At 48.6% G+C, this 21,385-nt stretch overlaps 1 protein-coding gene across 4 annotated transcripts in view; it reads right to left on the bottom strand.

Annotated features, from left to right (window-relative positions):
- HSD17B3 (hydroxysteroid 17-beta dehydrogenase 3) overlaps positions 1–21,385 on the bottom strand; it is a 910,057-nt gene that overhangs the window by 63,763 nt on the left and 824,909 nt on the right. The window lies entirely within an intron of this gene.

Raw genomic sequence — 21,385 nt, 5'->3', positions numbered from 1 at the left:
AGGAATATATTTCCCCAAGTTTACCGTTTCCAAGACTTTTCTATGCACATTGGCAAATGTTGCAGAATTTTCTCAGCATGTCTAACTAACTGCTTTCTCCAAAGTGTTTTAGTTTTTTGTGTAAAATAAGGTTATGGGTGGCAAATTGTCATAAAAGTCACAATTTTCAGATGTACATGGTGTAATTTCAAAACCTTCCGAAATGTCGCCACATTTTTTTAAAGTCTTTGCAACTTTTTATAAATGTAGTTGAAATGTACTCTGCACTTAACAAGCCCCTGGCCAGAAAAGCATCTCTTCATTAGAACGTTAACGTGAAAACAGTCATTATGTAGTTACCGCTATTTCTAGGAGTGTGTAGCTACTTTCATATCAGCCTAGCTGTGCGCAGTTCTAGGCCATGGGCCACAGTCACCCAAACAAATATGATGATGGCTCTTCCTTGTCATTAGAGAAGCTTACCAAGGGTGCCTTTACATTCATTTTTTCTTCATGTATTTTTTTATTGATTTCCAGTTACGTTGTACATCATTTCCAATACTGTTATAGTATTTCAGGTGTATAAATGCAGGAGTAAATCACAACATAAGGAAAAAACGTATTCCCCAACATCCCCCACCTCCTTGATTGTTCATGTGAGAGTGTAATAAACATTTAGTTCGATTGATAATACACACAACTAGAATCATGGGATATTAGTTTCAGTCCTTGCGCTGTGGTCGGATGTACCTTGCAATTGTCTGGTCTCTGGTCCGCTATCTTGTTGGTTTCTTGGAGTACAGCTTCATTGTTTCCACCCTCTTACAAGTTCTCTATTACACAGACCTAGCACAATAACTTTTATATCTTGTCACCAGAACCATCCATCTCCTCATCAGTTCGTAATTCAAACAGCCTCTGTCTCCATGCTATCAGGCCCTCCTCCAGTTGTTCATCACATCTCATATGCTTCATTCTAACCTCCTCAGCCACTGCCCATTCAGACATTTCACATAGCTATTCTGTGTATTTGGGTGGATATGCACCCATCTATTTAATAGCAATCCGCGTTTTAGCCAGCACCAAACCTAGCTTCAGGAGTTCACGACAAAGGGGCCGATTCCGATGTTGATCGGTAACTGTTCAGAATGAATCGGTCTCTGAATCGTTTCAGAACGAATCGGGTCCTGCAAGTCCGAACAACCAATTACGATGCTTCCCAACATCCTTAGGATGGATTCACATTGACTTCAATGAGAGCCTATGTTCCAAATGCGAACACCAGCTCCCATTGAAAAAAGGGGTTGTTGGGGTAAACCTTGCACCCTGTGGCAGGCACCCTATGGTGCCTGCCACACTGTGCATGGTTGTGAAGAAGAGGCCCATAGGTACCCCAAAGGGACCAATTTGGAAAGCCCGGGTGAAGGGGGCCTGCTACGGGCTCCCAGAGACAGATTCTGACAGCTGTTTTGAGTCGGGCAGACCGAATCTGAATGGCTTTCCGAATCAGTCATCGTAATCGCACGTTCGGAAACCGTGTCCATGGAGCTGTATGATTCAGCTAAAAAAGACCCGGGCTGTTCGAATGTCTTTCAGAACCGATACTGACAGGATGAACAGTTTCCAGGCATCGTAATCGTCATTGGGAAATGTGTACGATTGGTTCGGAAACAAGGGTTACAAATCGGATTCTGCAATACCAAATCGCATTCAGAGCCTTTCCGAATGACATCGGAATCGGCCCCTAAGTTTCCATTTTGGAGGGGCTGGTATTAGGCCCAGCAGCATCTCACATGGGTTAAACAGGACTTCCCACCCCGTTGGCCTGTTTACGTTTTGCAAGACCTTATTCCAGTAGGGCCCTATGGATGAGCAGCTCCACACCACATGCGCAAATTCCACTTCTGAGGTCCTGCATTACGGGCATACTAGATGGCAAAGTTTATATTACAGCTCATAATTTGCAGAGGGATGCAAATGCTTAGGTCCTGAATACAAGTGAGGACATATTTGGGTGCCGAAACTTTTCACCCGGATTTACGGTTGCTCGCTGGTAAGTCTGTCTGCTGGACCCTGAAGCTTGCGCAATGACGAGTATCTTCCATGCCCTGTGGATTCGGAAATACCAGATGCGATTTTTCAAGACCTCATTTTTTTCTCAAGCGATTATTTCTTCACACAATTTTTACCAGAACATCACAAAAAATGTGCCTCCACGGAATAGCTGCATCGACAGGAAACTACATAAACAGCAACAGGAAATAGGCACTTTCCTGGTTCCAAATGAAGGTTGAGTACACAGAAGTGCACACTGGCTTTATTCTCTACAGTCTGGAGCAAACAGATCCATCCTTCACTCAATGTTATGACCACTTTCAATCAAAAGATCTCTTGGCTCCCATCTTGTGGATTTTCAATCTACTATAATACATACCAGACAGTGTGCTATGGATCCCATCCTACTCCTGAGCGAGCAATCAAATATGCAGTCAGTGAACCTTAAATCCAGATACTGGCTGAGGAGGTGGTTAAAGAAGAGGCACAAAATGGAGCCATTCTTACATAAAACAGTGCTAATACCAGAGTAAAGATTTGGAAAGGAATCGCACAAAAAAAGATAAATTCAATCTTAGTACATACAACCCAGCAGAGATACAGAATCGGAAAATCTCTTTTAGGACTTAAAAAGTTGTTATAGAGATTTACTATCCAGTCACATAAATCTGAGCCTCCTGAAGCTTGAACATTCAGCGGAGCAAGTCCAAACCATCCTTAATCTCACTAGTATAGAGGGAATAGAAGGTGGATCTGAGGCTGGAGGTTCATGTAGTGTTGGGTCTCAGGCCCTCATTATGTAAATGAACGACACCAACACCAGGGGTTTGTAGTGAAGTCACTGGCCACGAGCACGTGCACCCGGGCCCTTTTATTAGCGGGGTCACATCACTCGTGACACCCGTGATGGATGGGTGTGTGGGTGACTCCCCGATCAGCACAAGTCATGTACGGAGGAAGCAGTAGGTCTCCCCGACTCTCAATGGGGACCCGTTGAGGCACAAATTGAAACACAAAAAGGTACACAGTGACCTATTGATGAGAGGGATTAATATATCCGTCTTATGCACATTTTTCATATGAACGGCCAATACTGTTTATAAGTCACTACACTCACGGAGACGCCCTCGGTCTCTTCTCACCCTTCACTTGGTCCTGAAGAAAGGCCACTTGACCCTACCAGGCAGCTAAGGGCTGAAACATGTCGACCTCTTTTACCAATAATCAGAGTGTGTGAGAGTCCTAATCTCTCTCCTAGACACACCAATAAACTTTTTAAGGAATATACTCGAATCCAGACCCATTAAAGCAATCCATCTGGCTGTACGAGTTTTTTAATAGGACATACCCCACATATCACTGATCACTACTGTTTTAACTAAGGGTAAACCTCCGGCTGGAGGATGCATAACTAATAACACTGTGATTATGCAAACATGTGTTCAAGTAGCTGAGAACCAAGATATACCGCTCTTACGTAAGACCCAACACGTGTATGAGGGTTTTTAATTTGGGACAAATTGGTACGCGACCTGCATACCCTGGTTATGCAGGACAAGTGATCCTTCCCCATTTGATTGAGAGACCTTCAACAAGCTCTACATCTTCCCCAGAGGTCTACCATGTACATCCTTGTAGGAGGTGTGTCCATACTGCCTAATTAAAACTTCTGCTCCCTCAGCAAAAAAGGTGCACCTTAATATTGATGTATTTACACATATTGATAGTCTATGTATGCTATGGTTTGCATTTGAGGTTTTTGTCCTGTTAGGTAGTGTTCTTTTGATGTGGAGAGAAGATGGAGCACACATGGGAAGAATAAGGCATTAAAACCTTCAGAGTTTAGTTTTCAGACATGGCTAGTGTAAGGTGTTTTAGGATTAAAGCACAGTTTAAGCTGGGTGTACTTTCTGGTATCTTATAGGCATTTTGAGTCATTATATTTTGTTGTGGAACTTCGATTTGGGGTATATTACATTGGTTTCATGGACAATGTACTTTTTAAAACTTTTTTTATTGGACACACCTCCTCACAATAAAAATAAATGTACAGTGACTTTTGTTTATGTACTACTAGCGGCCCGTCCCGACGTTGTCCGGGTATGACAGACATGTCTGCAATTAGAATGCGCCCCAGCCATATGTGCCTCTTGCCGTCCTGTCTGCAATTAGAATGCGCCCCAGCGATATGTGCAGGCGCTGACGCATGTGTACCTGCTCTGAAGTTCTGGCCTCACAGTCTGCCCCAGCGATATGTGCCTCTTGCCGTCCTGCCAAGCATATCGTGCCCGGGCTCTGCATCCACAACACGGCGTGATGCACTGAGACGCCACACGCCCCGTCAACGTCACCCGGCGCCGTACTCAGCCGCCGCGATAGAACGCTATTCACACGCTCCAAACGTCACCCGACGGCGTACTCAGCCGTCGCGATAGAACGCTATTCACACGCTCCACACGTACGCACACGCCCACCTCAGAGCCGGCGATACTTCCAACGGACTACTTTGTCACACAACGTGCTTCGTCCCCTCCAAAGTATGTATTGCGCCGGTGTATAGCCTATGTCCATCTGCTTTGCCTCACCTTTCCAATGCTGCATGCGGCGCTGCGGTTGGCGCTGTGGTTCCGGAGCTTACCCGCCTCAAAGGTTTGGTCTCTCTCTTTATTATATTAGTATGGATATAGGATTGGAATTCAGTGGCTGTTGTCCTTGTCCTACTGTGAAACTTCATCATTATTTTATGGTTCTAGTTGTAAATTGTCATCTTCCAGTTTCTTAGGCACATGTTGCCTGATCAAATATTGTGTAGCACGCAGCAAAGGAGAGTAATATTACACACCTTTTCAGGGGTGTAGGCCAATGTATCTCCTGAGCGGTGTAGGCATCTGAAGCATGCCTTTATCAGAACACATATTCGCTCATCTATCTTGTGTCTGTGGCTATGTGCTTAATTACAAGTTGTTTCCATTGTTTCACAGTCATGGAATTGATCCATGCGTGAGGGCAGAATGGCTCTCAGATCACTAAAAGGCAGTATACCATTCTGGGGAGCGTTGCCCCTGTCAGTTGCGGGGCGCATCTCACTGCTGAAAATAGTGGCATTACCCCGGTTGCTATATTTTTTTACCACACTCCGAGTGTGGATCCCTAGGGCATGGTTCTGTTCTCTCGACTCGCTTCTGGCCACTTTTATTTGGGGCCCCAGCAGGCACAGAGTGGCATTGGCTACACTGCGAAGAGCGCAAGCATAGGGGGGCCTAGCAGTGCCGGATATGGAGAACTTCTATCTGGTGGGACAGCTCCATCGCTTTACAAAGTGGGTGGCAAGAAGTCTGGACCCGGACAGGCGGACGCCCCCCTTTACCCCGAATAGAGCGGGTGTCATGAGTACACTCATGGGCACCATTATGCAGTGCACCATAAACTCTTCGGAGCATAGGGTAATAAGAAATTGCTGGGTAAGGTGTCTTCAGAAGACCAAAACCAAACGTCCCTACTCCCAGAGATGTCCGTGGCGTTATTGGACGATACAAAAGGGGATGATGGACGGAGCGTTTGAGCAAATCAAACACTTACCCCCAGTCAACTGATCTGGGTTTAATCCATCACCATTCTTTAGCTCACTCAGCCACCCCAGTTCAGACATGGCCATATGCAAATCAGTCTGACCCTGTGCCTCATGGGAACAGTCCAGCCCGAACTGCCAAGCCATGTCTTCCCTGGACCGGAAACAAGCATCCTGGGACCGGTTTCGGATTCATAATCCTCATCAGCCAGGCTATCTTGAACCCAGTGGCCAAGTGATCAAGGGACTCACGTCTGAGCATACCCTGCCAAATTAGGGCGAACAAAGCGATACAAAAGGGGATGATGGACGGAGAGCTTGAGCAAATCAAACACTCACCCCCAGTCAACTGATCTGGGTTTAATCCATCACCATTCTTTAGCTCACTCAGCCACCCCAGTTCAGACATGGCCATATGCAAATCAGTCTGACCCTGTGCCTCATGGGAACAGTCCAGCCCGAACTGCCAAGCCATGTCTTCCCTGGACCGGAAACAAGCATCCTGGGACCGGTTTCGGATGCATAATCCCCATCAGCCAGGCTATCTAGAATCCAGTGGCCAAGTGAGCAAGGGACTCACTTCTGAGCATACCCTGCCAACTTAGGGCGAACAAAGCAATACAAAAGGGGATGATGGACGGAGTGTTTGAGCAAATCAAACACTCACCCCCAGTCAACTGATCTGGGTTTAATCCATCACCATTCTTTAGCTCACTCAGACACCCCAGTTCAGACATGGCCATATGCAAATCAGTCTGACCCTGTGCCTCATGGGAACAGTCCAGCCCGAACTGCCAAGCCATGTCTTCCCTGGACCGGAAACAAGCATCCTGGGACCGGTTTCGGATTCATAATCCTCATCAGCCAGGCTATCTTGAACCCAGTGGCCAAGTGAGCAAGGGACTCACGTCTGAGCATACCTTGCCAACTTAGGGCGAACAAAGCGATACAAAAGGGGATGATGGACGGAGTACTTGAGCAAATCAAACACTCACCCCCAGTCAACTGATCTGGGTTTAATCCATCACCATTCTTTAGCTCACTCAGCCACCCCAGTTCAGACATGGCCATATGCAAATCAGTCTGACCCTGTGCCTCATGTGAACAGTCCAGCCCGAACTGCCAGGCCATGTCTTCCCTGGACCGGAAACAAGCATCCTGGGACCGGTTTCGGATTCATAATCCTCATCAGCCAGGCTATCTTGAATCCAGTGGCCAAGTGAGCAAGGGACTCACTTCTGAGCATACCCTGCCAATTTAGGGCGAACAAAGCGATACAAAAGGGGATGATGGACGGAGCGTTTGAGCAAATCAAACACTCACCCCCAGTCAACTGATCTGGGTTTAATCCATCACCATTCTTTAGCTCACTCCGCCACCCCAGTTCAGACATGGCCATATGCAAATCAGTCTGACCCTGTGCCTCATGGGAACAGTCCAGCCCGAACTGCCAAGCAGTGTCTTCTCTGGACCGGAAACAAGCATCCTGGGACCGGTTTCGGATTCATAATCCTCATCAGCCAGGCTATCTTGAATCCAGTGGCCAAGTGAGTAAGGGACTCGCGTCTGAGCATACCCTGCCAACTTAGGGCGAACAAAGCGATACAAAAGGGGATGATGGACGGAGCGTTTGAGCAAATCAAACACTCACCCCCAGTCAACTGATCTGGGTTTAATCCATCACCATTCTTTGGGAAACAACCTTTACAACGCAACTTTTACAACGAACTACCATTACAACGAATTTTTTACAACGCAAAAACTTTTACAACGCATACCATTACAACGCAGGATTTTACAACGCAAGTACCTTTACAACGCATACCATTACAACGTAAGTATTGGTAAATATATAATTATTTTTAAAATATTATATGTTTGGGTTTTTGGGTAAAGGGGTATTTTTAGGGTTCAGGGTCAGTTTTCAGTTTTTGGGTAAAGGGGTATTTTTAGGGTTCAGGGTTAGTTTTCAGTTTTTGGGTAAAGGGGTATTTTTAGGGTTCAGGGTCAGTTTTCAGTTTTTGGGTAAAGGGGTATTTTTAGGGTTCAGGGTCAGTTTTCAGTTTTTGGGTAAAGGGGTATTTTTAGGGTTCAGGGTCAGTTTTCAGTTTTTGGGTAAAGGGGTATTTTTAGGGTTCAGGGTCAGTTTTCAGTTTTTGAGTAAAGGGATATTTTTAGGGTTCAGGGTCAGTTTTCAGTTTTTGGGTAAAGGGGTATTTTTAGGGTTCAGGGTCAGTTTTCAGTTTTTGGGTAAAGGGGTATTTTTAGGGTTCAGGGTCAGTTTTCAGTTTTTGGGTAAAGGGGTATTTTTAGGGTTCAGGGACAGTTTTGGGTTTTTGGGTAAAGGGGTATTTTTAGGGTTCAGGGACAGTTTTGGGTTTTTGGGTAAAGGGGTATTTTTAGGGTTCAGGGACAGTTTGGGGTTTTTGGGGTACAGGGTTAATTTGTAAAAATAAAACAAAATTATATTTAAATTAAATTAATTAAATGTAATTAAATATAAATTAATTATATTTTAATAATTTAAATTAATTTAAATTAAAAAATATATTTTTACGGTTCAGGGTCAGTTTTGGGTTTTTGGGGTACAGGGTTAATTTGTAAAAATAAATTCAAATTATATTTAAATTATATTTAAATTAAATTAATTAAAAAAAATTAAATAAAATTTAATTATATTTTAATAATTTAAAATAATTTATATAAAAAAAATATTATATACTTACCAATATTTACGTTGTAATGGTATGCGTTGTAAAGGTACTTGCGTTGTAAAATCTTGCGTTGTAATGGTATGCGTTGTAAAAGTTTTTGCGTTGTAAAAAATTTGTTGTAATGGTAGGCGTTGTAAAAGTATGCGTTGTAACGTCATACATCCGCATTCTTTAGCTCACTCAGCCACCCCAGTTCAGACATGGCCATATGCAAATCAGTCTGACCCTGTGCCTCATGGGAACAGTCCAGCCCGAACTGCCAAGCCATATCTTCCCTGGACTGGAAACAAGCATCCTGGGACCGGTTTCGGATTCATAATCCTCATCAGCCAGGCTGTCTTGAATCCAGTGGCCAAGTGAGCAAGGGACTCACGTCTGAGCATACCCTGCCAACTTAGGGCGAACAAAGCGATACAAAAGGGGATGGTGGACGGAGCGTTTGAGCAAATCAAAAACTCACCCCCAGTCAACTGATCTGGGTTTAATCCATCACCATTCTTTAGCTCACTCAGCCACCCCAGTTCAGACATGGCCATATGCAAATCAGTCTGACCCTGTGCCTCATGGGAACAGTCCAGCCCGAACTGCCAAGCCATGTCTTCCCTGGACCGGAAACAAGCATCCTGGGACCGGTTTCGGATTCATAATCCTCATCAGCCAGGCTATCTTGAACCCAGTGGCCAAGTGATCAAGGGACTCACGTCTGAGCATACCCTGCCAAATTAGGGCGAACAAAGCGATACAAAAGGGGATGATGGACGGAGAGCTTGAGCAAATCAAACACTCACCCCCAGTCAACTGATCTGGGTTTAATCCATCACCATTCTTTAGCTCACTCAGCCACCCCAGTTCAGACATGGCCATATGCAAATCAGTCTGACCCTGTGCCTCATGGGAACAGTCCAGCCCGAACTGCCAAGCCATGTCTTCCCTGGACCGGAAACAAGCATCCTGGGACCGGTTTCGGATTCATAATCCCCATCAGCCAGGCTATCTAGAATCCAGTGGCCAAGTGAGCAAGGGACTCACTTCTGAGCATACCCTGCCAATTTAGGGCGAACAAAGCAATACAAAAGGGGATGATGGACGGAGTGTTTGAGCAAATCAAACACTCACCCCCAGTCAACTGATCTGGGTTTAATCCATCACCATTCTTTAGCTCACTCAGACACCCCAGTTCAGGCATGGCCATATGCAAATCAGTCTGACCCTGTGCCTCATGGGAACAGTCCAGCCCGAACTGCCAAGCCATGTCTTCTCTGGACCGGAAACAAGCATCCTGGGACCGGTTTCGGATTCATAATCCTCATCAGCCAGGCTATCTTGAATCCAGTGGCCAAGTGAGTAAGGGACTCGCGTCTGAGCATACCCTGCCAACTTAGGGCGAACAAAGCGATACAAAAGGGGATGATGGACGGAGCGTTTGAGCAAATCAAACACTCACCCCCAGTCAACTGATCTGGGTTTAATCCATCACCATTCTTTAGCTCACTCAGCCACCCCAGTTCAGACATGGCCATATGCAAATCAGTCTGACCCTGTGCCTCATGGGAACAGTCCAGCCCGAACTGCCAAGCCATATCTTCCCTGGACTGGAAACAAGCATCCTGGGACCGGTTTCGGATTCATAATCCTCATCAGCCAGGCTGTCTTGAATCCAGTGGCCAAGTGAGCAAGGGACTCACGTCTGAGCATACCCTGCCAACTTAGGGCGAACAAAGCGATACAAAAGGGGATGGTGGACGGAGCGTTTGAGCAAATCAAAAACTCACCCCCAGTCAACTGATCTGGGTTTAATCCATCACCATTCTTTAGCTCACTCAGCCACCCCAGTTCAGACATGGCCATATGCAAATCAGTCTGACCCTGTGCCTCATGGGAACAGTCCAGCCCGAACTGCCAAGCCATGTCTTCCCTGGACCGGAAACAAGCATCCTGGGACCGGTTTCGGATTCATAATCCTCATCAGCCAGGCTATCTTGAACCCAGTGGCCAAGTGATCAAGGGACTCACGTCTGAGCATACCCTGCCAAATTAGGGCGAACAAAGCGATACAAAAGGGGATGATGGACGGAGAGCTTGAGCAAATCAAACACTCACCCCCAGTCAACTGATCTGGGTTTAATCCATCACCATTCTTTAGCTCACTCAGCCACCCCAGTTCAGACATGGCCATATGCAAATCAGTCTGACCCTGTGCCTCATGGGAACAGTCCAGCCCGAACTGCCAAGCCATGTCTTCCCTGGACCGGAAACAAGCATCCTGGGACCGGTTTCGGATTCATAATCCCCATCAGCCAGGCTATCTAGAATCCAATGGCCAAGTGAGCAAGGGACTCACTTCTGAGCATACCCTGCCAACTTAGGGCGAACAAAGCGATACAAAAGGGGATGATGGACGGAGCGTTTGAGCAAATCAAACACTCACCCCCAGTCAACTGATCTGGGTTTAATCCATCACCATTCTTTAGCTCACTCAGCCACCCCAGTTCAGACACGGCCATATGCAAATCAGTCTGACCCTGTGCCTCATGGGAACAGTCCAGCCCGAACTGCCAAGCCATATCTTCCCTGGACTGGAAACAAGCATCCTGGGACCGGGTTCGGATTCATAATCCTCATCAGCCAGGCTGTCTTGAATCCAGTGGCCAAGTGAGCAAGGGACTCACGTCTGAGCATACCCTGCCAACTTAGGGCGAACAAAGCGATACAAAAGGGGATGGTGGACGGAGCGTTTGAGCAAATCAAAAACTCATCCCCAGTCAACTGATCTGGGTTTAATCCATCACCATTCTTTAGCTCACTCAGCCACCCCAGTTCAGACATGGCCATATGCAAATCAGTCTGACCCTGTGCCTCATGGGAACAGTCCAGCCCGAACTGCCAAGCCATATCTTCCCTGGACTGGAAACAAGCATCCTGGGACCGGTTTCGGATTCATAATCCTCATCAGCCAGGCTGTCTTGAATCCAGTGGCCAAGTGAGCAAGGGACTCACGTCTGAGCATACCCTGCCAACTTAGGGCGAACAAAGCGATACAAAAGGGGATGGTGGACGGAGCGTTTGAGCAAATCAAAAACTCACCCCCAGTCAACTGATCTGGGTTTAATCCATCACCATTCTTTAGCTCACTCAGCCACCCCAGTTCAGACATGGCCATATGCAAATCAGTCTGACCCTGTGCCTCATGGGAACAGTCCAGCCCGAACTGCCAAGCCATGTCTTCCCTGGACCGGAAACAAGCATCCTGGGACCGGTTTCGGATTCATAATCCTCATCAGCCAGGCTATCTTGAACCCAGTGGCCAAGTGATCAAGGGACTCACGTCTGAGCATACCCTGCCAAATTAGGGCGAACAAAGCGATACAAAAGGGGATGATGGACGGAGAGCTTGAGCAAATCAAACACTCACCCCCAGTCAACTGATATGGGTTTAATCCATCACCATTCTTTAGCTCACTCAACCACCCCAGTTCAGACATGGCCATATGCAAATCAGTCTGACCCTGTGCCTCATGGGAACAGTCCAGCCCGAACTGCCAAGCCATGTCTTCCCTGGACCGGAAACAAGCATCCTGGGACCGGTTTCGGATTCATAATCCCCATCAGCCAGGCTATCTAGAATCCAGTGGCCAAGTGAGCAAGGGACTCACTTCTGAGCATACCCTGCCAATTTAGGGCGAACAGAGCGATACAAAAGGGGATGATGGACGGAGCGTTTGAGCAAATCAAACACTCACCCCCAGTCAACTGATCTGGGTTTAATCCATCACCATTCTTTAGCTCACTCAGACACCCCAGTTCAGGCATGGCCATATGCAAATCAGTCTGACCCTGTGCCTCATGTGAACAGTCCAGCCCGAACTGCCAAGCCATGTCTTCCCTGGACCGGAAACAAGCATCCTGGGACCGGTTTCGGATTCATAATCCTCATCAGCCAGGCTATCTTGAATCCAGTGGCCAAGTGAGCAAGGGACTCACTTCTGAGCATACCCTGCCAATTTAGGGCGAACAAAGCGATACAAAAGGGGATGATGGACGGAGCGTTTGAGCAAATCAAACACTCACCCCCAGTCAACTGATCTGGGTTTAATCCATCACCATTCTTTAGCTCACTCCGCCACCCCAGTTCAGACATGGCCATATGCAAATCAGTCTGACCCTGTGCCTCATGGGAACAGTCCAGCCCGAACTGCCAAGCCATGTCTTCCCTGGACCGGAAACAAGCATCCTGGGACCGGTTTCGGATTCATAATCCCCATCAGCCAGGCTATCTAGAATCCAGTGGCCAAGTGAGCAAGGGACTCACTTCTGAGCATACCCTGCCAATTTAGGGCGAACAAAGCAATACAAAAGGGGATGATGGACGGAGTGTTTGAGCAAATCAAACACTCACCCCCAGTCAACTGATCTGGGTTTAATCCATCACCATTCTTTAGCTCACTCAGACACCCCAGTTCAGGCATGGCCATATGCAAATCAGTCTGACCCTGTGCCTCATGGGAACAGTCCAGCCCGAACTGCCAAGCCATGTCTTCCCTGGACCGGAAACAAGCATCCTGGGACCGGTTTCGGATTCATAATCCTCATCAGCCAGGCTATCTTGAACCCAGTGGCCAAGTGAGCAAGGGACTCACGTCTGAGCATACCTTGCCAACTTAGGGCGAACAAAGCGATACAAAAGGGGATGATGGACGGAGTACTTGAGCAAATCAAACACTCACCCCCAGTCAACTGATCTGGGTTTAATCCATCACCATTCTTTAGCTCACTCAGCCACCCCAGTTCAGACATGGCCATATGCAAATCAGTCTGACCCTGTGCCTCATGTGAACAGTCCAGCCCGAACTGCCAGGCCATGTCTTCCCTGGACCGGAAACAAGCATCCTGGGACCGGTTTCGGATTCATAATCCTCATCAGCCAGGCTATCTTGAATCCAGTGGCCAAGTGAGCAAGGGACTCACTTCTGAGCATACCCTGCCAATTTAGGGCGAACAAAGCGATACAAAAGGGGATGATGGACGGAGCGTTTGAGCAAATCAAACACTCACCCCCAGTCAACTGATCTGGGTTTAATCCATCACCATTCTTTAGCTCACTCCGCCACCCCAGTTCAGACATGGCCATATGCAAATCAGTCTGACCCTGTGCCTCATGGGAACAGTCCAGCCCGAACTGCCAAGCCATGTCTTCTCTGGACCGGAAACAAGCATCCTGGGACCGGTTTCGGATTCATAATCCTCATCAGCCAGGCTATCTTGAATCCAGTGGCCAAGTGAGTAAAGGACTCGCGTCTGAGCATACCCTGCCAACTTAGGGCGAACAAAGCGATACAAAAGGGGATGATGGACGGAGCGTTTGAGCAAATCAAACACTCACCCCCAGTCAACTGATCTGGGTTTAATCCATCACCATTCTTTAGCTCACTCAGCCACCCCAGTTCAGACATGGCCATATGCAAATCAGTCTGACCCTGTGCCTCATGGGAACAGTCCAGCCCGAACTGCCAAGCCATATCTTCCCTGGACTGGAAACAAGCATCCTGGGACCGGTTTCGGATTCATAATCCTCATCAGCCAGGCTGTCTTGAATCCAGTGGCCAAGTGAGCAAGGGACTCACGTCTGAGCATACCCTGCCAACTTAGGGCGAACAAAGCGATACAAAAGGGGATGGTGGACGGAGCGTTTGAGCAAATCAAAAACTCACCCCCAGTCAACTGATCTGGGTTTAATCCATCACCATTCTTTAGCTCACTCAGCCACCCCAGTTCAGACATGGCCATATGCAAATCAGTCTGACCCTGTGCCTCATGGGAACAGTCCAGCCCGAACTGCCAAGCCATGTCTTCCCTGGACCGGAAACAAGCATCCTGGGACCGGTTTCGGATTCATAATCCTCATCAGCCAGGCTATCTTGAACCCAGTGGCCAAGTGATCAAGGGACTCACTTCTGAGCATACCCTGCCAATTTAGGGCGAACAAAGCGATACAAAAGGGGATGATGGACGGAGCGTTTGAGCAAATCAAACACTCACCCCCAGTCAACTGATCTGGGTTTAATCCATCACCATTCTTTAGCTCACTCAGACACCCCAGTTCAGGCATGGCCATATGCAAATCAGTCTGACCCTGTGCCTCATGTGAACAGTCCAGCCCGAACTGCCAAGCCATGTCTTCCCTGGACCGGAAACAAGCATCCTGGGACCGGTTTCGGATTCATAATCCTCATCAGCCAGGCTATCTTGAATCCAGTGGCCAAGTGAGCAAGGGACTCACTTCTGAGCATACCCTGCCAATTTAGGGCGAACAAAGCGATACAAAAGGGGATGATGGACGGAGCGTTTGAGCAAATCAAACACTCACCCCCAGTCAACTGATCTGGGTTTAATCCATCACCATTCTTTAGCTCACTCCGCCACCCCAGTTCAGACATGGCCATATGCAAATCAGTCTGACCCTGTGCCTCATGGGAACAGTCCAGCCCGAACTGCCAAGCCATGTCTTCCCTGGACCGGAAACAAGCATCCTGGGACCGGTTTCGGATTCATAATCCCCATCAGCCAGGCTATCTAGAATCCAGTGGCCAAGTGAGCAAGGGACTCACTTCTGAGCATACCCTGCCAATTTAGGGCGAACAAAGCAATACAAAAGGGGATGATGGACGGAGTGTTTGAGCAAATCAAACACTCACCCCCAGTCAACTGATCTGGGTTTAATCCATCACCATTCTTTAGCTCACTCAGACACCCCAGTTCAGGCATGGCCATATGCAAATCAGTCTGACCCTGTGCCTCATGGGAACAGTCCAGCCCGAACTGCCAAGCCATGTCTTCCCTGGACCGGAAACAAGCATCCTGGGACCGGTTTCGGATTCATAATCCTCATCAGCCAGGCTATCTTGAACCCAGTGGCCAAGTGAGCAAGGGACTCACGTCTGAGCATACCTTGCCAACTTAGGGCGAACAAAGCGATACAAAAGGGGATGATGGACGGAGTACTTGAGCAAATCAAACACTCACCCCCAGTCAACTGATCTGGGTTTAATCCATCACCATTCTTTAGCTCACTCAGCCACCCCAGTTCAGACATGGCCATATGCAAATCAGTCTGACCCTGTGCCTCATGTGAACAGTCCAGCCCGAACTGCCAGGCCATGTCTTCCCTGGACCGGAAACAAGCATCCTGGGACCGGTTTCGGATTCATAATCCTCATCAGCCAGGCTATCTTGAATCCAGTGGCCAAGTGAGCAAGGGACTCACTTCTGAGCATACCCTGCCAATTTAGGGCGAACAAAGCGATACAAAAGGGGATGATGGACGGAGCGTTTGAGCAAATCAAACACTCACCCCCAGTCAACTGATCTGGGTTTAATCCATCACCATTCTTTAGCTCACTCCGCCACCCCAGTTCAGACATGGCCATATGCAAATCAGTCTGACCCTGTGCCTCATGGGAACAGTCCAGCCCGAACTGCCAAGCCATGTCTTCTCTGGACCGGAAACAAGCATCCTGGGACCGGTTTCGGATTCATAATCCTCATCAGCCAGGCTATCTTGAATCCAGTGGCCAAGTGAGTAAAGGACTCGCGTCTGAGCATACCCTGCCAACTTAGGGCGAACAAAGCGATACAAAAGGGGATGATGGACGGAGCGTTTGAGCAAATCAAACACTCACCCCCAGTCAACTGATCTGGGTTTAATCCATCACCATTCTTTAGCTCACTCAGCCACCCCAGTTCAGACATGGCCATATGCAAATCAGTCTGACCCTGTGCCTCATGGGAACAGTCCAGCCCGAACTGCCAAGCCATATCTTCCCTGGACTGGAAACAAGCATCCTGGGACCGGTTTCGGATTCATAATCCTCATCAGCCAGGCTGTCTTGAATCCAGTGGCCAAGTGAGCAAGGGACTCACGTCTGAGCATACCCTGCCAACTTAGGGCGAACAAAGCGATACAAAAGGGGATGGTGGACGGAGCGTTTGAGCAAATCAAAAACTCACCCCCAGTCAACTGATCTGGGTTTAATCCATCACCATTCTTTAGCTCACTCAGCCACCCCAGTTCAGACATGGCCATATGCAAATCAGTCTGACCCTGTGCCTCATGGGAACAGTCCAGCCCGAACTGCCAAGCCATGTCTTCCCTGGACCGGAAACAAGCATCCTGGGACCGGTTTCGGATTCATAATCCTCATCAGCCAGGCTATCTTGAACCCAGTGGCCAAGTGATCAAGGGACTCACGTCTGAGCATACCCTGCCAAATTAGGGCGAACAAAGCGATACAAAAGGGGATGATGGACGGAGAGCTTGAGCAAATCAAACACTCACCCCCAGTCAACTGATCTGGGTTTAATCCATCACCATTCTTTAGCTCACTCAGCCACCCCAGTTCAGACATGGCCATATGCAAATCAGTCTGACCCTGTGCCTCATGGGAACAGTCCAGCCCGAACTGCCAAGCCATGTCTTCCCTGGACCGGAAACAAGCATCCTGGGACCGGTTTCGGATTCATAATCCCCATCAGCCAGGCTATCTAGAATCCAGTGGCCAAGTGAGCAAGGGACTCACTTCTGAGCATACCCTGCCAACTTAGGGCGAACAAAGCGATACAAAAGGGGATGATGGACGGAGCGTTTGAGCAAATCAAACACTCACCCCCAGTCAACTGATCTGGGTTTAATCCATCACCATTCTTTAGCTCACTCAGCCACCCCAGTTCAGACACGGCCATATGCAAATCAGTCTGACCCTGTGCCTCATGGGAACAGTCCAGCCCGAACTGCCAAGCCATATCTTCCCTGGACTGGAAACAAGCATCCTGGGACCGGGTTCGGATTCATAATCCTCATCAGCCAGGCTGTCTTGAATCCAGTGGCCAAGTGAGCAAGGGACTCACGTCTGAGCATACCCTGCCAACTTAGGGCGAACAAAGCGATACAAAAGGGGATGGTGGACGGAGCGTTTGAGCAAATCAAAAACTCATCCCCAGTCAACTGATCTGGGTTTAATCCATCACCATTCTTTAGCTCACTCAGCCACCCCAGTTCAGACATGGCCATATGCAAATCAGTCTGACCCTGTGCCTCATGGGAACAGTCCAGCCCGAACTGCCAAGCCATGTCTTCCCTGGACCGGAAACAAGCATCCTGGGACCGGTTTCGGATTCATAATACTCATCAGCCAGGCTATCTTGAACCCAGTGGCCAAGTGATCAAGGGACTCACGTCTGAGCATACCCTGCCAAATTAGGGCGAACAAAGGGATACAAAAGGGGATGATGGACGGAGAGCTTGAGCAAATCAAACACTCACCCCCAGTCAACTGATCTGGGTTTAATCCATCACCATTCTTTAGCTCACTCAGACACCCCAGTTCAGACATGGCCATATGCAAATCAGTCTGACCCTGTGCCTCATGGGAACAGTCCAGCCCGAACTGCCAAGCCATGTCTTCCCTGGACCGGAAACAAGCATCCTGGGACCGGTTTCGGATTCATAATCCTCATCAGCCAGGCTATCTTGAACCCAGTGGCCAAGTGAGCAAGGGACTCACGTCTGAGCATACCTTGCCAACTTAGGGCGAACAAAGCGATACAAAAGGGGATGATGGACGGAGTACATGAACAAATCAAACACTCACCCCCAGTCAACTGATCTGGGTTTAATCCATCACCATTCTTTAGCTCACTCAGCCACCCCAGTTCAGACATGGCCATATGCAAATCAGTCTGACCCTGTGCCTCATGTGAACAGTCCAGCCCGAACTGCCAGGCCATGTCTTCCCTGGACCGGAAACAAGCATCCTGGGACCGGTTTCGGATTCATAATCCTCATCAGCCAGGCTATCTTGAATCCAGTGGCCAAGTGAGCAAGGGACTCACTTCTGAGCATACCCTGCCAATTTAGGGCGAACAAAGCGATACAAAAGGGGATGATGGACGGAGCGTTTGAGCAAATCAAACACTCACCCCCAGTCAACTGATCTGGGTTTAATCCATCAACATTCTTTAGCTCACTCCGCCACCCCAGTTCAGACATGGCCATATGCAAATCAGTCTGACCCTGTGCCTCATGGGAACAGTCCAGCCCGAACTGCCAAGCCATGTCTTCTCTGGACCGGAAACAAGCATCCTGGGACCGGTTTCGGATTCATAATCCTCATCAGCCAGGCTATCTTGAATCCAGTGGCCAAGTGAGTAAGGGACTCGCGTCTGAGCATACCCTGCCAACTTAGGGCGAACAAAGCGATACAAAAGGGGATGATGGACGGAGCGTTTGAGCAAATCAAACACTCACCCCCAGTCAACTGATCTGGGTTTAATCCATCACCATTCTTTAGCTCACTCAGCCACCCCAGTTCAGACATGGCCATATGCAAATCAGTCTGACCCTGTGCCTCATGGGAACATTCCAGCCCGAACTGCCAAGCCATATCTTCCCTGGACTGGAAACAAGCATCCTGGGACCGGTTTCGGATTCATAATCCTCATCAGCCAGGCTGTCTTGAATCCAGTGGCCAAGTGAGCAAGGGACTCACGTCTGAGCATACCCTGCCAACTTAGGGCGAACAAAGCGATACAAAAGGGGATGGTGGACGGAGCGTTTGAGCAAATCAAAAACTCACCCCCAGTCAACTGATCTGGGTTTAATCCATCACCATTCTTTAGCTCACTCAGCCACCCCAGTTCAGACATGGCCATATGCAAATCAGTCTGACCCTGTGCCTCATGGGAACAGTCCAGCCCGAACTGCCAAGCCATGTCTTCCCTGGACCGGAAACAAGCATCCTGGGACCGGTTTCGGATTCATAATCCTCATCTGCCAGGCTATCTTGAACCCAGTGGCCAAGTGATCAAGGGACTCACGTCTGAGCATACCCTGCCAAATTAGGGCGAACAAAGCGATACAAAAGGGGATGATGGACGGAGAGCTTGAGCAAATCAAACACTCACCCCCAGTCAACTGATATGGGTTTAATCCATCACCATTCTTTAGCTCACTCAACCACCCCAGTTCAGACATGGCCATATGCAAATCAGTCTGACCCTGTGCCTCATGGGAACAGTCCAGCCGGAACTGCCAAGCCATGTCTTCCCTGGACCGGAAACAAGCATCCTGGGACCGGTTTCGGATTCATAATCCCCATCAGCCAGGCTATCTAGAATCCAGTGGCCAAGTGAGCAAGGGACTCACTTCTGAGCATACCCTGCCAATTTAGGGCGAACAAAGCGATACAAAAGGGGATGATGGACGGAGCGTTTGAGCAAATCAAACACTCACCCCCAGTCAACTGATCTGGGTTTAATCCATCACCATTCTTTAGCTCACTCAGACACCCCAGTTCAGGCATGGCCATATGCAAATCAGTCTGACCCTGTGCCTCATGGGAACAGTCCAGCCCGAACTGCCAAGCCATGTCTTCCCTGGACCGGAAACAAGCATCCTGGGACCGGTTTCGGATTCATAATCCTCATCAGCCAGGCTATCTTGAATCCAGTGGCCAAGTGAGCAAGGGACTCACTTCTGAGCATACCCTGCCAATTTAGGGCGAACAAAGCGATACAAAAGGGGATGATGGACGGAGCGTTTGAGCAAATCAAACACTCACCCCCAGTCAACTGATCTGGGTTTAATCCATCACCATTCTTTAGCTCACTCCGCCACCCCAGTTCAGACATGGCCATATGCAAATCAGTCTGACCCTGTGCCTCATGGGAACAGTCCAGCCCGAACTGCCAAGCCATGTCTTCCCTGGACCGGAAACAAGCATCCTGGGACCGGTTTCGGATTCATAATCCCCATCAGCCAGGCTATCTAGAATCCAGTGGCCAAGTGAGCAAGGGACTCACTTCTGAGCATACCCTGCCAATTTAGGGCGAACAAAGCAATACAAAAGGGGATGATGGACGGAGTGTTTGAGCAAATCAAACACTCACCCCCAGTCAACTGATCTGGGTTTAATCCATCACCATTCTTTAGCTCACTCAGACACCCCAGTTCAGGCATGGCCATATGCAAATCAGTCTGACCCTGTGCCTCATGGGAACAGTCCAGCCCGAACTGCCAAGCCATGTCTTCCCTGGACCGGAAACAAGCATCCTGGGACCGGTTTCGGATTCATAATCCTCATCAGCCAGGCTATCTTGAATCCAGTGGCCAAGTGAGTAAGGGACTCGCGTCTGAGCATACCCTGCCAACTTAGGGCGAACAAAGCGATACAAAAGGGGATGATGGACGGAGCGTTTGAGCAAATCAAACACTCACCCCCAGTCAACTGATCTGGGTTTAATCCATCACCATTCTTTAGCTCACTCAGCCACCCCAGTTCAGACATGGCCATATGCAAATCAGTCTGACCCTGTGCCTCATGGGAACAGTCCAGCCCGAACTGCCAAGCCATATCTTCCCTGGACTGGAAACAAGCATCCTGGGACCGGTTTCGGATTCATAATCCTCATCAGCCAGGCTGTCTTGAATCCAGTGGCCAAGTGAGCAAGGGACTCACGTCTGAGCATACCCTGCCAACTTAGGGCGAACAAAGCGATACAAAAGGGGATGGTGGATGGAGCGTTTGAGCAAATCAAAAACTCACCCCCAGTCAACTGATCTGGGTTTAATCCATCACCATTCTTTAGCTCACTCAGCCACCCCAGTTCAGACATGGCCATATGCAAATCAGTCTGACCCTGTGCCTCATGGGAACAGTCCAGCCCGAACTGCCAAGCCAAGTCTTCCCTGGACCGGAAACAAGCATCCTGGGACCGGTTTCGGATTCATAATCCTCATCAGCCAGGCTATCTTGAACCCAGTGGCCAAGTGATCAAGGGACTCACGTCTGAGCATACCCTGCCAAATTAGGGCGAACAAAGCGATACAAAAGGGGATGATGGACGGAGAGCTTGAGCAAATCAAACACTCACCCCCAGTCAACTGATCTGGGTTTAATCCATCACCATTCTTTAGCTCACTCAACCACCCCAGTTCAGACATGGCCATATGCAAATCAGTCTGACCCTGTGCCTCATGGGAACAGTCCAGCCCGAACTGCCAAGCCATGTCTTGCCT

This window comes from Lissotriton helveticus, chromosome 2_1 (assembly GCF_964261635.1).
Source record: "Lissotriton helveticus chromosome 2_1, aLisHel1.1, whole genome shotgun sequence".
NCBI lineage: Eukaryota > Metazoa > Chordata > Amphibia > Caudata > Salamandridae > Lissotriton > Lissotriton helveticus.
Note: the sequence above shows the minus strand (reverse complement) of the source record. Positions and strands in the feature narration are given on the sequence as shown.